This window comes from Lates calcarifer, linkage group LG18 (assembly GCF_001640805.2).
Source record: "Lates calcarifer isolate ASB-BC8 linkage group LG18, TLL_Latcal_v3, whole genome shotgun sequence".
Taxonomy (NCBI): domain Eukaryota; kingdom Metazoa; phylum Chordata; class Actinopteri; family Centropomidae; genus Lates; species Lates calcarifer.
The window spans coordinates 11838500-11863471 of record NC_066850.1 but is presented as its reverse complement, the minus strand read 5'-3'; the positions used below and the strand labels follow the sequence as shown (position 1 = coordinate 11863471).

The 24972-nt window shown below is 40.7% G+C and overlaps 1 long non-coding RNA gene across 2 annotated transcripts in view; it reads right to left on the bottom strand.

Annotated features, from left to right (window-relative positions):
- LOC108895904 (uncharacterized) overlaps nt 1–24972 on the bottom strand; it is a 229066-nt gene that overhangs the window by 136564 nt on the left and 67530 nt on the right. The window lies entirely within an intron of this gene.

Genomic DNA, 24972 nt, shown 5'->3' with positions numbered 1-24972 from the left:
GATTTTTTTTTAAGTTGAGTTGAAAATTGATTCACTTCTAACACAACATAACGATACCCCTGGCCAGACACACACCAACTTTACAGGCAGAAAACATTTGGTTCATTTTTGCGCATCAACAATCACATCCATACTCATCAAATAAAAATCTCTTTAATTTGTAAAATAATAGTTTTCAATAATTAGTCAGACACTACAGTTCATAGTAGCCGAGTCTGATGACGTGACAAGAGGAGAGCTGGCCGACAAGATGAGTGGACGATTTGGCGTCAAAGCAAAACACAGAAGCGCCAATTTGGCAATATTTCAGATTTAAAACCCAACACTGAAAGGGAACCTGATCACATTAATGAGGCGATGTGCAAACTTTGTCTGGTGGGGGTGGCAGCATCTGGATGTCTGGTGTTGTCACAAGTCTATTACCCGGTGGGAAAACTTCCACCATGGCATCCCTTGTTGCAATGCATTTTGGTCTAACTGAGGAATTCATACATTAGTCCCTCTTTGAATTAATTTCTTCCAGTATAACAGCTGATTGTCAAAACAAAGTACAGATGCAAAAAGTTTCCATTTACTGTTCATTTCTTCAATTAGCTATGACATTTTCTATCATCACACTCATGTTGCTGTATCATGTCATCTTCATCCTAAAAAAGTCCAGAAATCCAAAACAGCCTCAGTGTGGCAAAGCATTTTCTGTGAATAAGTTTCATGAATTCACTTTGCTATGTTAGAGCATTCATGTTTCTATCACAGACTGCTGACAAAAGGTGCTATGTGCAGCAGTTTCCACCTTCCATATTTTCCATAGATGACATGGTCTCCTGCAACAAAAAAAGAAAGTCTACCTCTCTCTCCTCTTTCTTTTTTTTTTTGCTTTACAAGAAGAGCAAAGAGAGGCGAAAACTTTTGGGGCCTGTGGAGTGTCACAGAGCTATCTAACAAAACCTTCAAACATGTACAACCTGTTGACAACAACCTAAAACACAGCGCAGAAGATGGAGGAGACTGTCAGTCTTTTTTGATTAATTATACAATACTGCTGAACATTTACATGGTACATGATATGACAATATTCCATGCAGCACCTGTGTATCCACAATAGCTCAACTGCCTCTCCTTACACCCACCTATCCTACCCTGCCTTGCCAGACAAGCCTTACGCTGGGCTAGATATCCTTTTCTCTACCTGTTAAGATGTTAAATAGTCCCTGGTTTGCTGCACCGCCAGCGCTTTGATCCTTTGATGACCTGGTCATGCTAAAAAAATGCAAAGAGACGTACTTGAAAAGAGAGGATAAGGAGTATGTCTCAAATAATACACCTCGGCAGATGGATTTGATAGAGCCTCAGAGTGATGGATGCTTTTTTCCCTCTCTTTCTTCTTATTCTTCTTCTTGTCCTGTGCAACCCTTTGCTCTTTTTAGAGTTGCATTTGTGAAATGAATCTTGTGGCAGAGGAGGAGGGGGGTGAAACACATTTCAGATTCCAAGGGCTTATCGTGCTGGCGCCTGATTATGGCAGAGGCTGTTGTTTCCCCTGGCTATATTAGGATCGCAGGGTTTGACTTACAGCTAAAATCATGGAGTATTTCTGCCCTTTAGGCAGATTTAGATGAAAACCTAAAGCTAACACCTTATATCACACAGCAAGATTCAAACGTTCTATGCCTGCTGCGTCTCAGCCAAGGATTTGTGAAAGAAAATACCTTGAGCCCCCCCCCCCCAACACACACACACACACATACAGGCTGATAATGATGACATAGCTTGTCAAAATCTGGCACCTTTAACCTCGGATATCAGCGTTATTGCTTTCCGGTGTTACCTCAGCTGCAGATACAGTGGGTGGTTAAGTTGCCATCATGGGCTGAGAAGCAGCCAGAAGCGGGGATAAAGCAGCAACAGTATCTTTTCCATCTCTGATGAAGTGTGTGTCTGTATATGTGTGTGCGTGCTAAGCCAACCTAGCAGGAGATGTATCATCTTGTGAAGCCTCACCAGGCAGCTGCAGGCAGGCTAGCTTTCCACTGATGGGGGGGCCCCCTACACTGCTAATAGATTCATTCATTCCCACTAATAAAACCCAAATCATCATATAAATGACATTAAATAGGGAGATGGCAGGATTTAATACATAAAAAAATAGATTCCCACCAAAAAAAAGTCATTAAACTAATTTGATGCGACAGGGCAAAGTCGAAATAATTCAGACACTTGAGTTAATGTTTTTTTTTTTTTTTATGTCTCCTCTTCTGTTAGCAATTAAATTGGCAATTATGAGTGTTTACGCAATAGATTCCAGAATAATACCAATTCATTTCTGATCCCGGCTTCTTCTCATCATCATAACAAAAATGTTCATGAGCATGTCTGTGAGTGTTCAGGGGTGAGACAACAAGCTTGAAGCAGGAAGTTAAAATATTTTTAAGTGTTCATCTGGCATTTGATGAGACTGCATCTTGTTACCTACATTTGTCCTGAAGCTACAGCTCAGGAAACACACACACACACAGAAACACACCAAGTCTGTTCCTCAGGACTCATAATCACGATGAAAGCCAGTGGACTTTGTCTCAATTTCCTCGTCTTTTTCTGCTATCGCCACTTCAATTATGACTGAAGATGTTTGATTACAACAGGAAGAAAGGAGCAGAGATTAGAGGAATCCGCCATATTGTGTGTATGTGTGCGTAACAGTGTGTACGTCTGTATAATCAGTACCTTGATGGTGCAGGTTAAAATGTTGCTGATTACACTGGATGAGGGAAGAGATGGATAGAAAAAAAAGAGAATGACACTTGTTAGCATGTCTTAATGAATATAGATTAAAAACTATAAAGCAGCACAGGCATTTGAGGAGATTTGGACGCAAAGTGAATATTGTATCACATCCAGAATTCTGTGCAAACCGATGATAACCATTCACAGATGCCAAATTATTCTCCTGGTATGACTTGGCCAACCTGAAATTTCTTTCCTGAATAGCGCTGCATTCGAGGAAATCGTGAAGCCTAATGACACATCAAAGGATGTGTATGCTGTGTTGCTGTGACCCAGATTCGCGAGATGTAGGCTCAATTATTATGCTGTCAAAGGTGTGTGCGTGTGTGTGCGTGTGTAGTACATGTGTGCTTATGTGTGTGTTTTCCTGCGTGGGTGTGCAGATATGAGCCCCTCTTTCGTGTGTCCCACTGAAGTCACTGCTTTAATTAAAGCATGAAGAGATGTAAAATGCATGGCCCCCAGGTTCAACTGCTCCTTTTCTTACATTATTAAACCATCTCAAGCCAGTGACAAACAGTAAACAAAAACAATCCATCCCTCGGCTTGTTATTTTTCATTTTTGCTCAGCGACTGACAAACTCTCACAATGACTACTTTGTACTGATACTTGACTTCAAGGGACACAGCAGCATTTTTTAACAGGTAGATTTCACACCAAACTGAATTTATCTAAACAGAAAGGAGGATTCCCTTGTAGAAAATGATACCAAAGTTCCAAGATGGTGCCTATTGATTCCAATGAAACCCTTTCACATTGTCTAAATACTCAATGGCCATCCCAACAGGTACAATGTCCCTCTAGAGTGATAGTCAGTGGCTTAAACTGCTGGAATCAGATCCAGCAGGTTCAAGAGTAATGCTGAACTATAGATCAGTTCAAAAGACTTTGAAAATATATCAGCAGACTATGTGACTATGTGGTGGAAGGGGAGGGGCCATCAAGCTATTTTCAAACTGGCAGACACATTGGCGACACAGACAGCAGCATAATTTCCATGTCGTGTGAAACAGGGGAAACAGGGGTTGCAATACAATACTTCCTTGTCAAAATTCACACATAATGTAGGTAAGTACATAGTGTGCACTTTGTACTATATGGAAGAGCACTAACAGAAGTTTCTGATAGCAGACACATGAATGTGTTTGTAAAAGTTTACAGCCTCTAAAGGCAGCAAAAAGAAAAAAAGTGCAGTGATTTTACTGACAAAATGCAAATTATCTGAACTTGGTGTTGAAGCCCTTTAACTAGCTTGGAGAAAGCACAGAGGAAGTATGAGTTTTATACTATATACTACTGAAGGAGATGTTGTACCTGTGTGTGTGTGTGTGTGTGTTCTGAAATGCCCCTTGTTTGAAGCTAGCAAGCTTACCTGCAAGTTAGCTTACTGCTAGCTTCATAGCACCAGTACTGCAGTGCTATGATCGTTACAACTTTCTGTCATGTTCAACAGAAAAGATAAAACGATCCTAAATTGTAAGGCACAGGCAACAAAGCATCAACTGACTGTCCGAGACATTGACTTCCAGAATAACTTCCCTCTCAGTTCTTTGTGATGAAAGCTAGAAAATCAAATCTTGACCCAAGGCACACAAGGTTACCACTGGTCATGTTATTTCTGGAACATTATGAAGTTGTTGTCTGCCAGATTTGGGGGAGGGTGCGGGGGGTCTGGGAAATTTGATTTGAGGCATTCTCTAGAGGAGTTGGTGAAAATAATTGAATGGGTTACATTACAGGAACAAAGCTGAATATATTTTTCAGCTTGCACTTGGCGGTTGTGTTTAGCTGATGTTCACCACATCTGGGGCAGAAACTCTCCTTAAAAAACATTAACAAACCAGGAGGGAATGAAATATTCTAGGTACTGATAGAAGGACACAAACGTTGAATGACACTTGTCAAGGAGGAGGAAGAGGTGATGAAGTAAAAAAAAAAAAAATGGGGGAAAGGACAGCAGATGAAAGCATTGTTCTGCTGCAGCTCCCCCCTTGGGAGGTAGAGGTACCTTCAGAGGATTGACATTATGGAAAATGTGTGCTTGTTAGGGTGATGATGAAAAAAATAAGTGAGGAGAAGGATGAGGATGAAGATGAGGAGAATAATCTGGAAGAATGCAAAAAGCCTCCAAGGAGGTGGGGGTGGGGAGGGTAATTTTCCAGAGAACCAGGTTATGATATGATGTACTTTTATCCCTGTTGTTTTTATTTGCCACCTCTCACAGGGGTTTATTATTATATCCTTTGCAAAGCTGCTCTGGCACATATGGAGGCTGCCACTCAACGCTGCAGCCAATAACGCTGGTAGTGCTCTGCGTGCAGCTATGAATTCATTCCCCTCCACAAGTAGCTATTCATATTAAAACAAGCAAGGATATGAGAGGAAGAGCACATATTAAAGCCCGATGATGTCTCGCACACCGGCCCAACCCACCCACCTACCCATCCATCCATCCATCTATCCATCCATCCATTCATCCATCCTGCAGCTCTCCCTCTCTATCTACACGTACAGCTTCAGTTTTATTAAACAGGGGATCGAAGCCAAGCTCCAGCCAAATTTGGACAGAGAAACAGAACATCCCTGTGTGCATGGAGGCAAAAAAAAAAAAGATGAAGCGAGAGAAGACGAAGAGGAAGAAAGATAGCCGCGGACAGTCCAGATGGAGACTCACTAGCCTTCTCACTTCATGTCGAGTGTGATGTGTGTGGATGAATGTGTGTGTGTAGGTGTGTGTGTGTGTGTGTGTGTGTGTCGTCTGCGATCCATCACCCAATCTGCCAGCAGAGGCAGAGCTCAGCTTTATCTCACACTAAAAACTGGCTCAGAGCTCCTCTAATTGGCTTGAACGTTGCTGCCATCCTTCCGTATACTTCTCACAGAGAGAAAGCTAGTCAAGCATGATCCATTGGCCCGGCATCTGAGCTTAAACATACGTGAATCACGTAATGTCGGTGCGATTGGTCCCTCCGCGGGCAGTATTTAAGGAGCCTATAGGGAGAATTAAACCTCAGATATCCTCAAGTCCTCAAGACTTCACTCCATGTTTTCTCCTGCCATCCCCTCCGTGTGCTATCTAGGTTTAGCAGGCCTCTTCCTGCACAACCACCGCTTCCTCTGTTGCTCGGTCGCCCCCTCCTTCCCCTCTTTTGCCTCCTCCCATCTTCAATCACTCATTCTTCTTCCCCCACATATCTTTCTTCCAGTCCTTGATGTGTGCAATCCCTTAATCCTCTTCATCTCATGTTGCGTTGGGGTCCTCCCTTTCTTCCTCCACTTCCATCTCACACCTCCATTTCATATGTTCCCTTCCTTTGCTTTCCTCACTCCTTCCACTCATTTCTCTGCCTCTGGTCTCCACCACAAACCTTACATCCATCCTGTCTTTCCTTCCAATCACTGTTATCAGCCATAGCCTGTCATCATCCAGTCATTATTGCCCTGGTTCCCCCTTTTTTATTTTTTTGCACTCTGTCCTTTTCTCATCCATCTGTGACCTTTCCTCCCTTCTTCAGCTGTCCTCATCATGGCTGCTCTCCCCTCCTTTTATCTGTCTGTCAAACATAATCTGTCTTCCCCTCATCCCCTTCATCGCCACCATTCCCTTCTCCTCCCAATTCCCTCTGTATTCTCTTATATGGCGTCTGAGAGCGACGTGACACAGCTTGATGTTTACCATCTTTCAACGGGAATCACCCCCTTTAATAATGTTTTTATTGGGTGTCATAAATGCCGGCGTTCCAGGATCTCTGGGCCAATATTTGCTTAATTATTCTGGCTCAGATATTGCCATTTAATGAAATTTGAAACATAATAAAGAAATCACATTACGGGGGAGAGCAGATAATGTTAATATCCACTGACAATTTAACTGATTATATACTGTAAAGCCTCTCTTCTCCTGTTTGTGAAGACATCACTGAGTTTAAGAACAGTCTATTAAATGCCACTTAATTATATGATAAGACCAGTAAAGTACACACAGGCGCGCACACACACACACACACACACACACAGGTTGATGGCGATAGCTATGATACACACACATGCATTAATGTGCACACACATGCATAAATCATCATACATGCTCACACAGAGAGCTTAGTGAAGTCCCTCTGGAATCACTTTCTAAAGAGAGGCCCTCAGTGTCATATTAAAAGGAATTACAATTAATAACATTATTATAGCAGCATGACTCTAACGCTGGCAATGACCAACATTAAATGAAACCATAATAAACTGTTAATATGGATATGATAATGCAGTTAAAAAGTCTGATTGCCAGTTATAATTAAAAGTGTGCCATGCAGATAAACATAAAAATCTGGGTAGATCTCCAGTTAGATGATATTACAGTCTGCAGCAGACACTGTAATGTTCAATGACTGATATCTGGGATGAACATGAAGCTCTGAAAATATCTTATCCATGCTTAAAAATCAAAGATACCAGAATGTGTGTATAAAAACACAAGGAGTAACTTGTTTTCAGCTCTTGGTATTATCTGTTTACTGCTGTGTTTTTATGCTGAAGTATTATCTGACAAGACTACACTACTACTGTAGTTACAATGCAGAAGCCTGCTTTTGATTTGTTTTCCAAAACACCACTGAACATCACAGATTTACCATGACTACTTCTTGCATTTTTTTGTACATGCTCAATCTACAGAGAAAAAGAATCATTTGTAAAACAAGTTTTTCTCAGAACCCTTTGGAAGCAAAATGAAGCATCTCGAGGGGCCTTTTGTCTAACAATAACATTTGTTCATGTTCGCCGTTTGGAAAGGTAGTAAAGAGAGCTCGTAAATCTTTAATAGTGGAAGACAGAGTGATGCGTTTACCCAAGGGAGAGTCTTTGACTTAAGTGGATAAGTATGCACAGAAAAGACTAGCAAAAAAAGAGAGGAAGTAATCAAAATTTGGGTTTCTAAACCATCCAGTATTAGATGAGATGAAGTTTTATTCCCATTGGGCTGGTTATCCTTACCGAGGTGTTTACATGACAAATATTTATTCAGACTTTGCACTTATTTTGATTATTAGTCAGAAAAAAAAGATTTCATGCAAATGGAGTGGATTGTTATGTTTGGCTACTGTTCAAAAACCATGCAAATGAGCTCACTGGAATTGTGAGACAGTTTGTCAGTGCTGTGATGGACTGGAAACCTGTTCATGGAGTTGTCCCTAGCTCAATGTTAAGGGATAACTCAAGTATTTTTTCAACCTGGGGGACAAAAATCTTTGGAATTGGTGCAGTGGTACATAAGAATGGTCTGCCAAGCCACCACAAACAGCTGCTGCAACATAAACAAATGATACAACTGTCCAAGTGCTTTTTGCCACTGACAGGCTCAGATTGTTATTGTAAGTGTCTGACAACATTATGGATAGGATTCCTACAGAGACAGACCTCTTTATTAAAGTGTAAGATTCTTTTTGTTTAACCAGAAACATCACTATATATCACTACCAGGCTCCATTGACAAAAAATGTCATTTTACTGAGCAGAATACAGGAGCTGCTGGAATACCACTGCCCAGGATTGGGTAAAAATTATAAATCACCAGACCTTCCTCTGTAATAGTTTTGTCCTCCAGAGATGATGATCTCTGTGGACATTTGCAGACACAGAACCAACTTCACTTTCACATTTTGTCCTTGTTTGTTTTGTTGACAGGAGCCAACCACCTTCCTCATGCCACTGTGCATCAAATGCTTACATTGAAATTATGTCATTGTCAAATTCATACCCAAGCCTTGGTGCAAAAACTGTCTTTTCTGAGATCCCTCGCACGGTAAATTCTATATTAAGCAGTGGCAGACTCGGAGCAGACTCAGCAGCCTAAGCAGACATTGGTGTAATCAACAGTGAACCAGTGGGGCACTGAATCCTTTCCTGTGAGTACAGAGAAGGAGAGAGCCGGCGAGGAGGCGGGGGGAATGAAGGATGTTACCTGGGTGTTTGTCTGACAGTTCTTCCTCTCTGTGTCTTCACCCCTGCTGGCAGCACTCATCAACAATATTAATCACAGTCTGATGTCTGCTCAATTAGACCAAGGCTCTGCTCGACAACAACCAAACAACACAGAGCCTCAGGTGCACAAATATGCACACATACATAAAACTGCATGCATAAAACAAGTGTGAGCTTAGTAGTCACAAAATACAAGTATTTTCTCCTCATAAGCTTTGTCCATAGAGACATTTCTTTTGTACCCTGCACAAGGCAGCTCCTCTTGAAAGCAACAGGTAACCCTTCAAGGACGTCAATACCCAGAAATCATGAAACCTGATGTAGTACAATGTGTGCACATGGTACCGTCATGATTGCCAACTTTGACAGTCTGCGCCGATTTATACCAAAAGGACAAACACTGGGTGAGTCAAGCTTTTTGGAGACGAAATGTTGAGTCACTGCTGCTCACGTGGTGCTTTGATTTCACAGTTAAATTCTGATTCATCAGCCGGGTGCACATACATAACAAACACCAGACTTTCACTGAAAAAAACAACACAAAAATCACAAATCTGTGGCATCTACATCAGGTGGTTTTCACTGTCACTGCCTCAACACACACACTTTTGAATTCCACGTACAGTATGTCAATGACAGGATGCAATTAATAGCATCAGTGGAAATTAACAGGACAGATGGCAGACAGTGAATCAATTATGCGTAACAAAGGTCAAAGACCAAATGCCTCTCCAGGATATAAACTGGAGAACCATAAAAAGACAGAACTTTGATGTTGCCCAACACTGACTGCTTTCTATCCAAACACAATTTAATGGCAAAGATTGGTGTCATGAGTCAGAATATTGGCCGGTCCAGCTGTAAAGCCCGAGGTCCGGCAAGATGGAGGCAGGATGTTCTGTATACTGTGGTTATTTATCCTCCCTTCATCCCTCATCCCCTTCGGTACATCCCTCTGTTCTGGCATGTTATTAAAAACAAACAGCTCTATACTCTTTGGACTACCAGTGTCCTCCTAGCTGCTGCTCAACCACAGCTGTCAGGCTGTCTCACACACACACACACACACACACAGCAATAACAGCAGCAGCAGCAGACTGGGACACTAAATGTAATCTGGGAATTTCAGGACAATATGGGGCCACTTAACACAACTGACATATGAGTATGTAGCACTGAAAGGAAAGTCGAGACAAAGAGTAAAAGTTATGTTGATGTGTTTATGTTTATGTTGGCACCATAATTTTATATGTGCACTTGACCTGACCTTTTAAGACAATACATAAACTAATGAATTAGCTGTAAGCTCCAGTGATCTGGTCATGGCCATGGGTTTTCTTAACTAGAAAAAGCTGTTTTATCGCTCTGTTCAAAGCCAGTGACAAAGACAGCAATTTTACCTTGCAAAACATGGTAGTTACTAACCTACTGCTGCCTTAATTGGTGTGTTTGTGTTATTGTGTGGGACTTTTACTAATGTAAAGAATCTGAATACTTATTCCACCACTGAAAGTCACACAACAATACAAACAAACTAACCAGTTGAGGCAGCAGTAAATTGGCAACCCCTGTGTTCTGTAATGTAAAATTGCTATTTTTAATCAATCTGGTCTGGTAGTGATAAAACAGGTGTTTCTAGTTTAACAATAAGGATCTTACTCTTTAATAAAAAGGTCTGTCTCTGTAGGAATCCTATCCATAATAACAACACTATAACATCATAACAATCTGAGCCCGTAAGTGGCAAAGACAAGCACTTTATTAGTGGACATAAGTGGACAACTGTGCTGTGCTTTATAAAATGTATAAGAGATACATTTTATCTTTATCTTTTATTATTTCTTGGAACTTGGTCAGTGACATGCACTGTAGAGTCTGCTGTAGCTGCAAAAGTCAAACATGGTGCTGCATGCAGATTTAAGCAAGTCATCCATTAACTGTAATCATCAATATGTAGATTTTCTTAAGCCACCTATTAAACATGACAATCAGCGAGCAGGTTTTGGTACTGTAAGTCACCCGCTAAACACGACCACTGACATGCAAAATTTGGTGAGACCAACATCATGCAGATTTCTGCTGTTCATCTATTAAAGTATGACCACTTGATGCAGGTTTTGGCCAGCCAACCTCCCACCCACCCCACCTCACCCCCCTTAAAGTGTGAGTGATTGGCTAATGGAGAAAGTGTCTGCGATTCCCCGGTCCCCACTTTGGGCCCTCGCTGCCTGTTCTTTATGCATTAGACCAGAGCACTCAGGACAGCTCATGCTAATTCTCTCCCTGAAGAAAGTAATTAGACCACCATACTCATCTAATGCTCGGAGGAGGAAGTGGGAGGGAGGGCGGGAGTCAGTGGGTGGGTGAGAGGGAGAGAAAGAATGGGAGAGGGAGGGTTGCAGAGAGAATGTGGCAAGGGATGCTTTTTTGGCCATTGCAATTCCAAGAATTATTCATTCTTCATCCAATTATGAGTCATAATAATAATGATTTCATCAAGGTTTGCTTCTTAAAAACTGTTGGTCCTGTATAATGAGTGGAATTATTTGACTGGCAGCGCCGGGCAGTGAGTGTAAAAGAGAACAGTAGGGGAACAGTGTATGAATGTGTGTGTGTCTGAGCATAGGTGAGCTACAGTACAGATGCACTGCCAGTGTGATCGAGTTTTTGGGTTTATTACTGGTATTTCAAGCCAAACCTAGGTTCACCTGACACACTTTTAGAGTCCCTTCTGAGGCTCAAAGTGCACCCAAACATGTCACCCATACAGTATAAGATAATTGAACATCTTTACTCCAAAATGGTGGGCATCATTGTGCTGCTGTAACAGCTCCCATTCTACTGGGAAGGCAGCAGATGATTTTGGAACCTGACTGCAGGGATTTTGCTCCCATTCAGCCACAAGAGCATTATTGAGGTCACCCACTGATGTTGGATTGATAACCTCTGACTTGCAATCGGCGTTGCAGTTCATCCCCAAAGGTGCTGGATGGATCTGAGGTCAGTGAGGTCTGTGCAGGCCAGTTAAGTTTGTCCACAACAAACTGTGAAAACCACATTTTTATGGCCCAAGCTATGTGCGGGGGTGAATTACCATGATGATAGGAAAAGGATCTTAAATAGGAAAGCAGACCAAACTAAGCGTTTCTGCTCGTTTTTGTGATGTAAGATATTACAGACTTCAAACCACCTGTTGCAAGATGTCAGCAGGAGCCCCTGTTAAATTGGGACTGACGCAAGTGGGACTTGTTTAATGAGACAATTGATGGCCAAACAAACAAAAATAAATAAATATTTATATGGTTTTCCCTACCATTATTAGACTTAGATGCTAAATGGAAAAAAACATCTTCTGGAGAGTGACAATACAGTACTAGCCATAGACTTTTATTCTGAAACTTTGAATGGCGAGAGTGCCATTGCAACTACAGTGTTTTACAGAGTGTTGCATTATTGGTGGTTTGAAGTCTCATTATGTTGCTAGGCTGGCAAGTGCTCTTAAGTCCGTCTATAGTGAGTCTCTTAGAATTAATCAGCCTTAAAAGTGCTGGGTTAATCCAGTTTAACCTGCAGGACTTTCAAGAGGCTGGTGTAACATGTTTTGCTGCAGATGTACCACAGATGATGAGCTGAAAAAGGCCGACGTCCAAAAAATGTTATCTGTCAGAGTAAATCATTGTGCAAGAGGAAGAAAATGAGAGAGAATACAATATTTAATTCAAACTTGGAGTTCTCATGTGACCAGCTGAACCTGGTGTTTTAGGATCCATGCCACAAACTTTGACAATGCTGAAAACCCAAGCACATTTCTCAACTTTCACAACTTTCAACCTGCAACGAGAGCACAATGGGAAAACACAGTCAACCCAAAGTACAGCAGCATTCCAAAACTCAAAAGGGATTCCCTAAATAGGTTTTTCTTGACAAATGCATTAAAAAAGAGAGAGAAAAAAATCCCACTGCATCCCAGGGTTGCTTCTGTTCATATAATACAATAATACAAAAGCAATCAAAAAATTACCCATAAAAGCCTCTGAATGTGAAATCCCAAAATAAACTATCTATGTGCTTTAAGATTGAATATTCATATTATTTTTACCAAATACAACCCTATTTTTGAGAGAATACCAAATGTAAAGACAGTTAATAATAAGGCGACACTAACTTTGAACCCAACATGAAAAGTTGCCCCTGAGGAAGGTCAGAGGTCGTGGTCAGTAACAGCACAGCACCTCTGTAGCTGGCAGCCACTCAGTGCCTGGTTTGTTGACACTTTTGGCTGGGTGCATGATGGGCCATGGCAGGACTGCCAAACGAAAGTGTTTACCCTCCTGGCGTGTAAAAACTGGACGCATCACTGGGAATACTTTTTCTACTTTTAGCAGCATTAGATCATTCCCTTCTTCTTTCTCATTACTAGGACTCCAGCAAACAAAAGAACGTGTGGATGGTCAGATCAGGAGCACAACATTCTGTTTTTATGAAGTAGAGTTGAGTCAGACTGAGTCAGTGTCCACTCGGCCCCCTCCCAGTACGACAGATATGATGGCATTTGTTTGGTTACACATCTATTACAGTACATATTGCATGAATATGTTTTTATTTATCTTGCAAGATTAATCTCCAGTGGACTAAATCAAAATAAATTAAGACTATGAACTGCACAGAGATGTAGAAAGTTTCCTGAAAAGCCCCGTATGGTGCTGCAGGCCATGGAGTGAGGCGACAGAAACTCACTGTCGTGATGTCTGTTAGCAGGGGGAGGGGGGGTTATTTGGAGTTGGTGCTGAACCTTGATCACTCCAGGACCTGTCATTTCATTGTTTTCTGTTTACTGATGGATTGGAAACGATGGGATAAGATGGGGATGTGTGCGTTAGGGTTTGTGCTGTCCCCCTCGGTGCCTCCTGTATATACTGGGGTTGCGCTGGGTTGTGGCTGTCATCTCGTATTATCTTGAGACTGACATGGCGCTGGTACTGTAGGCGAACGGTACTCGACATCAAAACAAAGACAGAAGAAAAAGAGGGAGCTGGGGGTAAATATGGAACATATAGACGTCTGCTGCAGTGACTCACTGTCAGTGCTGTGTGAGGTTGTGTAGATGCAAGTATACCTTAACATCTGCTGGGAAACTGCTGACGAAACTTTTGATTATACTTATTACAGTAAGTAAAGTGTTCTGGCATTTACTTAAGTATAACAATTGGTTGAAGGGTGGTGCAACCTGGTATGTCTTACTGATGATAAAGTAATTTTTTGGCCCTTAGACAGCATGGTGTTGTTATATGGATGTTGCTGAAATAATCTTTTTATATATGATGAAGTAATACGAGGCAACATCTTAACAGTGAGGTGCATTACCACCACAAAATGGACCGGAGTCGCTACACTCTCATTCATGGGCTACCTAGGTTTCAGTATGTACCACTTTTTACACCAGCCCAACCCTAAACTGAACTACTAACTGAACTACTACTGTGGTCATATGTTGCATCTATATAAGATCTATTGTATAAAAGAAATGTGGGAATGAATTTGAGTCTTTAAATTGTAAGACATAAAAAAGGCAAATGATTAACACTTACCAAAACTCACTAGACTTTTTACATATATTTACTTTATGATTAAATACTGATTTTTAGTTATTAATTCTCCTCACAACATCATTTGATCTTGATGTGTGAAACAACCCAAGTGTCCATTAAATCAAAAGGGACGCCATCACAATTCTTATTGCTGTGCAATTTTTAATCATTACCATAATTTATTGTAAAATTGGATATAAAAGCATTAACTGCATAATTTTCTAATAATGCTTTTGCAAATGTACCCATTTTGGGCCTCAAAGATCACGACAATAACTACAACACATTCACAGAATGACAAGAAATGTCTCTGTTGGTTATCATCGCACATTTGTACTAATCAATAACTTCATCAAACAATAACCCCATCAAACTGCCATATACATATAATAGTCCTAACATTCTACGAGGTCGTAAAATTGTCCCTTTACACAGTTGAAACGCACCAGATCACAGAGTTGATTGAGCTGTTTCCCCTTTACATTTCAATCCCGCCTCCCATTTTGCATTTTGCTCCCTCTTTTCAGAACAGCTGTTATTAATAACATTGCTAAATGCGTTTCTACATTTCATCCTCCACCACATGCTGAGAGTGAATGATGCAGAGTTCACTTGGTTGGATAAGCAGTGGAAGGCCCGTGAAATATGAGTTAGGAGATGCCGCTGGTAAATAAATCTAGATTTGCAATGCTTTGATATGGCAACATAAATGAAAGCGAGCGTTGTAAACAACTACAGAGGGTGGACAAAATAACAGAAATAACGACATACTTTATGCCTGCTGCTGCTATGATGAAGTTCTTCTGAGGATAAAGAAATCGCCCTCTCAAAGACGTATTCAGCAGTGTTGCGATCTGCTGGTTGAGGACATGGAAGGACTTCAACTTCACCCTGTTTTTCATGAAACTTGGGGACAATATTATCTAAAATAGATTGCCGCTTTAAGGTTCTTTTCCTGCAAACCGACCTCATACTCCTGAGATCATGAGATCTGCTGACTGCCAGCAGATGACTGCTCTGTCACACACCTATTTTAGTATCTGTCTGGCCTCGTTCGGAAATTTGATTTGTGATGTAACATGTCATAATGTTGCCTTCGCCAAATTAAATGATTTTGCAGGTTTTCTGCAAGTCATACTTTCTGAGTGCTGGACTGGATACCAAACCTAGAATCTGGCAAAATCTGTAAGTTGTTGGTGCTTATAATCAGTACTTAGTGGTTCTCAACCAAGTGACTGGGACCCTGAGGGGATCACAAAATGAATCTAATAGATGTAACCACCAGATCTGCCATAGATAGTAGTGGTCAAGAGGTAAAAGCGGGGATGTGCCAACTCTGCAAGCAAGTTTCACAAAAGTTAGTGCTGTTCTGAAGCATCAGCTCAGGGAAGAAGAGATAGTGGTGTATCACAGCATAAGATTTAATGTAAAGCTGAAACAATCCGTTAATTAATCAGTTCAAAATGAATGTATCATCTGATTCCAGTTTCTCAATTGTTAGGGTTTTATTGCTTTTCTCTCTTTTGTTTCATTGTCAGTAAACAACTACATTAAAGCCACTAACAGGTTAAATGAATAACAATACCATACAATGTTCTACTGTAAACCTTGGGTCCTGGTATTCATCTGGATATTACTTTGTTGTAGACTAAGCACACACATACACACACACACACACACCCATGGCAACAGAACTCCCCAACAGCAGCAGCCTCCCTCAGCTGGACAATGTGCCCCATCACATCACAAAAACTACTCAGAAATGTCAGGGTACACAACAAAGAGCCTAAGGTGTTGACCGGAACAAGCCAGGTCCACAGAGGCCCAATCCTGCAATACACACCCCATGGACACCCCCAGAGGTCCCATGTCCATGCCCAGACGGGTCAGAGCTGTTTTGGCGGCATGAGGCGGACCTACACAATATCAGGTAGATGGTTTTAATGTTGTACTTTACTAGTTCTCTACACAAAAGGGTAAAGGTCTGCATATTCTACTGAAACAATTTCTTTAGATCAAGTTCTTCATCCAGATCTCTATCAAACTCATCAACAAGAATCACAACCAGCAAGGCAAGGTGGCGGGGGGGGGGCAAGAGATCACTCTCCTTGTCTTCTTGTGTCAGTGAAGGAAACAGAGCGGTAATTTGTTTGCGCAGCAGAGCCTTCATGCTGCCATCAGAACCGACTGGCCTTGACTCAAATCAAACACATCATGCGCTTCCTCTCTACCTCTTTCTCTCACTGTGTCTGCTGAACAAAACAAAATGCTCTTATCAAGCAGAGAGGAGGAGGCAGTTATTAGCGTTCTCTGATGAGTCTCTTGGCCTCGGCCTGGGCTTGCGTTTATTCCGCTGGCTGATTCAATTACAATACTGAAGTATAGTGCTACAGGTGGTGTATGGAAATGTAAATTCAAAAGTGGTTATATTATTTGCTTGAGGTGATGACAGTGAATAGATGGGGGAGGGGGGGGGATCTACACACAAATACACACTGACACACACTGTGACCACATCTCTGACAACAGGGGGTGCGGTTATGTAATTAGACATCAAGTGAATTCTGTCTCAGCGGTGTGGTAATAAACAGGCAAAGAGACAAGCAGAGAAGTCAGCTACCTGTGAGGTAGGTCAAACACTGCTGTACATTCATGCCGTCAACGCAGCCACCCTCTCTATCTCCATCTCGCTAAAAACATGCATAGCTGGTGTTCGGTTCTATAAATAATGCCTTGCTGTCGAGCTGTCAGATGGATTAACGCGTGCTGAGTGCATGAGGTGGCCTCAGGGCAGCCCCAGGGATCCAGAGTCAAAACTAACCATTCAGTTACACCTTCAGTCAAGAGACGAGCTGGATTAAATTAAAAGCTATTCAGCTTCAGACTCAATTTATTGTTGTTAAAAATTCATTCAAGCCCTCTTAATGGTAAGAGCAGGTCTTGTGATTTCGCAATCCTGGGAATTTTACTTCTCAAATGAAAGATATGATTGTCAGTTTGTAAACAACAACAAAAAATATGAAAGAAAAAAAAAAACAAACTGTGTCTCAGAAGTGAGAAGCCATAGTATCAAAAAGACCTCAGAAGCATCACTTGTGCCAAGCTCAACACTAAGATCTTTGCCAACAAGACAGCGACGATAATGTCAGTTCAAAATGTGTCATTCTCTCTTTTTTTTCTCGTCACTGAGCAATTTTATTTCAAGCTTAAGTATTAAAGTCATTTCTGATTCTCTTTCTTTTTCTCTCTGTGAATTTTGTGTGTGAAAAATATCCATCGGTTTTTCTCTGTATTAAACTTTTATTTGCCTTTTTCTTGTACACATGAAAACACATAAACGGTAAAAAAAAAAAAAAAACTGAACATGCTCATAGCTGCATTGTTCCCAGAAACTTTTTTTTTTCCCACAGCATCTCATCTTGAAGCTGTAACAGAAGTCAGAATGGATCATTGAACTTCTGAGGGCAGATTATGAGCACACTCACATGCAAGAACCCCCCACACAGACATGGACAACAAACACACTCTTGTACAGTGTGTGGACTTGACATTGGGAATCGATACGGCCTAATCAATACTGCTGGCTTCTCTGACTTCACACACACCAGCTGCTGTTAAGGCGATGCCAGTGGCACAGATGGAAGTTTTTGTGTTTCTGGAAAGCTATCAAAAAGCTTTTAGGTTTGACAGCAAAGTGTTAGTGAGTCTCTATCCAAGGCCTACCTGAACACTCACCACTGTTTCTTGTTGCTCTCAGTTTCCCTGCAGAGGTTTTTTTATTATTATTATTATTATTCTCTATTCTGTGTTCACTTGTTTTATTCTTCTTCATGCTGTCAGTTGCTGTATAAGCCTTTCACAGCCACTGCCCAAGGCAGCATCCATCAAAGTAGTCAAGGCACCACAGCCAATTGATTCCTTAATCGAATATCATTATTACCAGCAATTAGCTTGCACTATGACTTCAGTTAAAATCACTAATTAACAAATGTGGACTGGAGTGTGCGTTGGGGAAGACAAAGGATGTGCTCATGAAATGCACGGTGGCGGTTACAGTGCACCAGCATGCGACGTCCCACATCTCCGCACAGCGAGACGTTTAGGAGTTCCTATTAATCACGTCGCTGTCGTCGCCGTGTTCAGCGCAGTGATCCCACCTGTTTGTATCTGATGCTCGCACAGCAGATGGCCCGCCCAAGGAATGGTGAGGGCTAATTGCTGTTGATTCATACACAACATCCAACATGCTTTTTTAATGGAGACATGCTTTCTTTACTGAATTAAGGGAAGGGTTACCTGTGAGAGATAATTTCACTGTACTTCCATTAATTATTCAATTATTGAGTAAATCAGGGCTAAATTATTAAAAGTCAAACAAAATGTGTATATTCCTCGAAGCATTGTATGTAAGAGCTTTTGTATATTAATATTTCAAGTTGAGTTTTTTTTTGCATTCATTTAATTTTGTGTACTGAGACATTTTTTACCCACATCCTTGATTTAAATACAACACCGAAGTTGGATGTGGTACAAGTATTTTCTTGTTTTGCAAGAGGTAAGCCTGTTATCTTTAATGGAGTCACCACATGAAGACTGAAGATTTTGGTACCCTCCTATTAAGGGCAACACAACTCCAGCAATGGCAATAATTAAAGAAAAGGATGATGCACCAATATTTCTAAGCACATTAAAAATTGTACCTGTTATTATTGCAGTGTTGTGTTTTTATGCGGTCATATCAGGATACTTATGGCTTACTACTGTATTCTCTAGGAGATTAAGGTAAATGGTAATGATTATACTGTATACCCCGGATTACATCATTCATGTCTAATATCAATGTTCTAATACATTCACTGTGCAAGGTAATTACAGTAAGGTATTGTATAAGAAGAATATGAATAACATTGGCACTGGAAGTAAATAGGGAAAACTATCCAATATGGATGTAATTTGTAACGATACTGGGATACCCCAAGGTTGGGAAAGTTAAGCTGCTATTCATAGTGAATTCGTTTTTATTTTCATTTATTTAGGTGTCCTGAACCACAAGATGTCCAACCTTGATGGGCTTACAAGACACTAACCAACACATATCAACCTAATCCTGGAGTCATTTGTAGCCACAAATTTTCCCCAAAAAAATCCAATTGACAATTCAGAAAAGTTCTACACTGTCAATGCTCTTTCAACAAATCTTTCCATGACCATAATCTCTTGATTAAAGAGCTACTTATTACAAATATTATCTTCAGGGAAATGGACGTCTCCTTCGGTCGAAGGGCAAATGAAATACAAAATGAAAAACATCCTCAACACCACCAAAATCACAAAGAATAAGTATTTGCTCTTCAGAAATACCTTTATATCTGTTTACCTCAACAGCCAGAGGCTGTTAATGGAGCACACAAAGACGTTTGTTTTCTCTCTAAATTATATACAGAGTGTGGTTTTGTGTAGCAGTCCTCTATAGTAGTGGTAATTAGAGTTGCAATGGTGGAATAAACTGAGGTCACAGTAGAGTTTTAGTCTAAATTACTGGTTCATCCACCCTGCAAAGATAAAGTTCATGGGATATGCTGAATACTCACTTTAATGCTGAATTTTTTTGTCATGTCACATCAGCCGCACCCTAATGGGCCCAGGTTTGAACACACACAGGCACAAAAAACACACAAAGTAGAAACACACCGAAAGTAGAAAAAGAGGAAGGATGGAGATGACCTCAGTAATTCGTGTCGAATGTCAGTGGAGGGAGGGCAGGCGAGGGGGGGGGGTGCTTTTAGCTCGACGGCGGAGGTCTGGGATGGAGGTTGGAGAGCGGTCATAGTCTGCGGGTGTCTGCTGAGGTCTTTGTTAAAGCCCATTCTCTCTGTGACTGCGGGGGGAAGCGGAGAGCGTTGGAGGCCAGTCGAGGAGACGGAGAGGAAATCAATGGAGCTGCTGGAGACCATCCTCTTGCTCGGCACGACACTCGCACTCACGCAGCTCTCGTGGCTTTCTCCCAATCTCTCTATACCTCAGCTTGACCCCTCCTTTTTCTCTTTTATTTCCACTCTCCATCTAACAGTGCACCTCAGTTTTCTAACGTCCCATCTTGAGCAAGTGTCTCTTTTCTATATTTTCTTCCTCCCTGGACGGTAATACTTCACGAGAAACCAGGCTAAAATGTATTGGATGCACGCCCAGTTGGATGCAGAAATCTGTAGCTGAGCTTGAATGTGCAGCTTATGAGGGAGCTGAATATCATGAATAACAACTACCAAGCTTCTTACTGTAATAACACACACACACACACACACACACAGCCCCACACGACTGCCTGTACTTGTATTGTACGCAGCCACAATTGCCCACAGCTATCATCCATTGTTTTAGACGTTTAATTGGAAACACAAAAGCAGCCTACGCTTCTGCTAATACATACAGTGCATCCAGCCCCCAGAGATCTCACCAAGATACATTTACAGTCTCTCCCCACGGGGGAACTGCGGGTGGGGGGGTGGGGAGACACAGCCGTTCAACCTCCATCTGTCTCCCTTGCAAGGCCTATAAGCTCGAGGATGTAACACTTTTCTCCTCGATAAACCAGGTGTGGGCCACTAAGCAGCGCTCCCCACTAAAGACTCCTTGAATGTAACTGACCACAGCTTATCTGACTGAATATCAATAACAACACTACGAATTTGAGCCTATTAATCTAGCTGGACGATTAAGGTAAAAAAAATAAATAAATAAATAAAAATTAAAAACAACCCAGCACCTTAAGGTTTGATACGATATCTTTGCCCCTTTGTAACTCAACTTGTCGAGAATAATGCATGAAGGTGCAAAGTGCATTCAATATCAGCGTCTCAAGCAACCCAAACCTCTCTATTTCCACTTGATATAATAAGTGTTCACACTGTGAGAAAAGCAGGAGGAGGCTGGAATCAATGTTTTATTTAAAGACACAGACCAAGATCATTTTGCTGTAATGCTCTACACATGCTTCACTATAAACTACTCTAAAGCCGAGGATCCAAATATTCTAAGCAGGGTGTTAGACTGATGAACTGTGCTGTGGTTTTGATTAAATGCACTGTAGATTCATACATTTATATTACTTTTGTTGTTCTTACCAGGGTTCTACAATAAGCTGTTTGACTTAGACTTTAAATCACCCCCTGTTTTTCTGCCAATACATTTTCTCATTTCACACTTTTGGAATAAACTGTAGTTTGTGCTAAAGTGAGGTGTTACTGATCCATCAATGACACAAAGATTATTTTGGCATCTAAACTTCACTTAAAATAAAATTTTATTTCCTAAAAATGTGTGCTGACAGACAATCATTTCCATTACTGATTAATCGTTCAAAGACATCCAATTGAGTGTTTTGCATAACCAACAGTCCTAAACCCAACGATGTTTCATTTATACACACACAAGGAAAAGAAGCTGAAAATGATGGTTGACATTTTGATGGTTCACTGACTTATAATAGGGAGAATGTTGTCTCTGTCATTCCCACTCTGAACACCTGTCCTTGCTCTACGTAACTTTGGTGAACAGGTACAATCTCCCTGAGTCATAGTCAGCAGCTTAAACTACTGGAATCTGACATTGGGCGAGAGGTGGGGTACACCCTGGACAGACTGCCAGTCCATCGCATGGCCAACACATACAAACAACCATTCACGCTCACATTCACACCTATGGTCTATTTAGAGTCACCAATTAACCTAACATGCATGTCTTTGGATGGTGAGAGGAAGCGGGAGTACCCGGAGAGAACCCACGCAGGCAAAGAGAGAACATGTAAACTCCACGCAGAAAAGTCCCCAGCGAACTGAATCAGGAAGCAGCTCTGTGTTCTGTGCTCTCTGTGTAATGATTATAATCATTTAATGTTCACTTGTCTTCACTTTCAAAGTTACTGTAGTTAGACTCTAAGATGTCAGTATGAGCACATCAATTTCTCCAGTAACAGCTAATAGATGATTTCCAGCAAATACATCATAGTTGCTGGCATGATGAAAACTGTGTTAATGTGTTACACAAAAAAATCCAACAGGATGACACTTTGACACATTGAATTAAAACCTGTGTTAATGTCTCTGTGTAGGAGAATTATTTAGCCTCAGCTCATTGGCTCTTCAGCTGTCAGAACATGCGGCGTGCAGCTGCCTCTGCAATTTGCACATGCCAAGTTGCAACGTTTGCAGGAGGAAGGAACATAAATGGTATAAAATGTCAGTAAACGAAAGGCTGCCTACAAATGAAATAAGAAATAATTTCAGATTTGCAATATGTTATGTTAAATTAGGAGGAGTCACCAAAAAAATCTAAGCTGGGCCCAGGTTACAATCAGCAGTAAACTGAAGAATGAAAGCACAGCAAAGAATCTCATCACATTACAGGTAATAGTAAGAATGAAAAACCAAAACCAGCCAGAGCAGATGATGAGACTTCCTGCCTGAGTCTAAAGCAAAATCCAATCTGCCAGACAGATTTTAAGAGAGAAAACAACGGCAGTTTGAATTTTAGAAAGCAATTTAAAAGTAAAGTGATCTTTCTCTCAGATCTCAGAAAATAAGGGTAATAATGGTTACAGTACAAAAATAAGATTTATGTTGTGAAGAAGAAATTAGCTTGAAGCACATAAAAGTCATACGACAGCTATGAAAGGGTGATTTCTTCGGTGTAATGATGTATTCTCTGATGACAAGGCTATCACAGCAGTATGCTGATAAAGAACACAACTGCTTTAAGTGGAGTTATAGGGATTAGCCCATTAGGCTAAATCAGCTAATTACATGGAGATTTTCTTACCGTTCCTCTGGCTAATTAATTGGAATGACTACCACCACTGTGTTCAGGAAATGAGTCTTCTCACAGCAGATGAGGTAAAATAATTTAAAAAAAACACTACATCAGGCACTTTCACATGCACCTGAGATGTAGAGAGGAGCAAGTTTTTGTCCACTTTTTTCCTCCTGTTACAGCAATTTAACTGCAAAAAAAAAAAAAGATAAACCTCTTAATTTTCACCTGCCGAGAGACGAGTGACAAAGGAGAGGAAGATAGTCTGGGAATGTAACATTCTTATTCTCTGGTGTTTAAATTAGCAGCACACTGTACTTATTTCAGTGAAAGGGGAGCCAGGTACAGCAAAAGAAATGCACGTTGAAAATGAACTGCACCATATACTGTAGCTTTATTAAAAGCATTAGAAAGTATACTTATATTATAAGGTCCTACTAAGGTTAATTTGTGCTGAATCAATGAGGTGATTTCATATCTCAACATTTTGGACCATCAATCAGGCAAGCAACATGAAGATGTCAGTTTGAACTAGAGTTTTGACTAGACATTTTATAGACTAAAAAATTATTTTCATCTCATTTATGAAAATAATAATAACAATAAAACAAATTACTGAGTTATACAAGTAACAGGCAAATTTACAACCTCAAGTCGCAGCAAACAATAATTTTCAAACCTTCATTAAAAGAAAGAACTTCATTAAAGGTGCTACAAGTACATTTTTGCTCTCACTACAAAGCCAACATTTGCATTAACAGCTGATTACTCAGTAAAAGCTTCAGCCATGATTGTGTTTACAAAACAAGAGGTTAGAGTACGTCCTCTGAGCAGAACTACTTCTTCATCCTGTCACGTTGAGGGAAGACTGGACACTATTGGACAGTGGTGTCACAAGACTGGATTAGATGGGGCTCACCGGTTAGTATGCCAAGCTCAACAGAAGAAAATAAGTGATAGAACTAGAAGCAAAACAATGGCAGTGCTTTGGAGACAGAATAAAGGAATGAAGTTCTGAACTCAAAACATTTCTTCTAGACTGGTAGGTAAATATCTGTTAATGCTAACGTTGGCTATGTAGCAATAGCAAAAACTTACATATAGCACCTTTAAATCACTTAGCAACATCAGTATATGTTTCTGCTTATACATTGTTTGAATCTTTGCTTTTATGTCTTCATTCATCATTTTTACACTTTAAAAATTAAGTTATAGGAGGAAACTTTACAATTTAGAAATCTCAAATAGCAGCAACTGATATCAAGTGATGTCAGTAAATGTTAACTCTGAGAGAAAATGTTTACTCGTCGCTTTTTTCAAGATCATTTTGCTCTAATGTTCCAATTTAGCACTTTTTTGTGCCCTGAGGCCATTTCCTGCCTGTGACGACACACTCTAAATGAATTCTGGCAAATAGCACTCACCAACATCATATCAATTAGAGGTTGCACCTGTGCTTAAGCCAATTATGCACATCCACTTGAAAAACAAATGACTCATTATGGGAACATCACATCCTGTAAGGCCAGAAAAAAAACAATGTAGAGAAAGTGTTTTGACCGGAAACAGTCAGCACAACAAGTGAAGTTTCTAAAATTCATATAGGGACGATTTTGAGCTGCGAGGGAAGAAAACAACAGTAAGAGAAAGAGTGCAATGACATTTCTGTGATGCTGTGTTCATTACAGCCTCTTCCTGACCTGCTGAATAGGCGCCTCCATCAGCCAGGTGTAACCACACAACTCCTACTCTCACAGCATGGAAAGCATCTAACCTTGAAGGCACTCAAGCTGTAAATTGACAGTCAAAACACCGCTG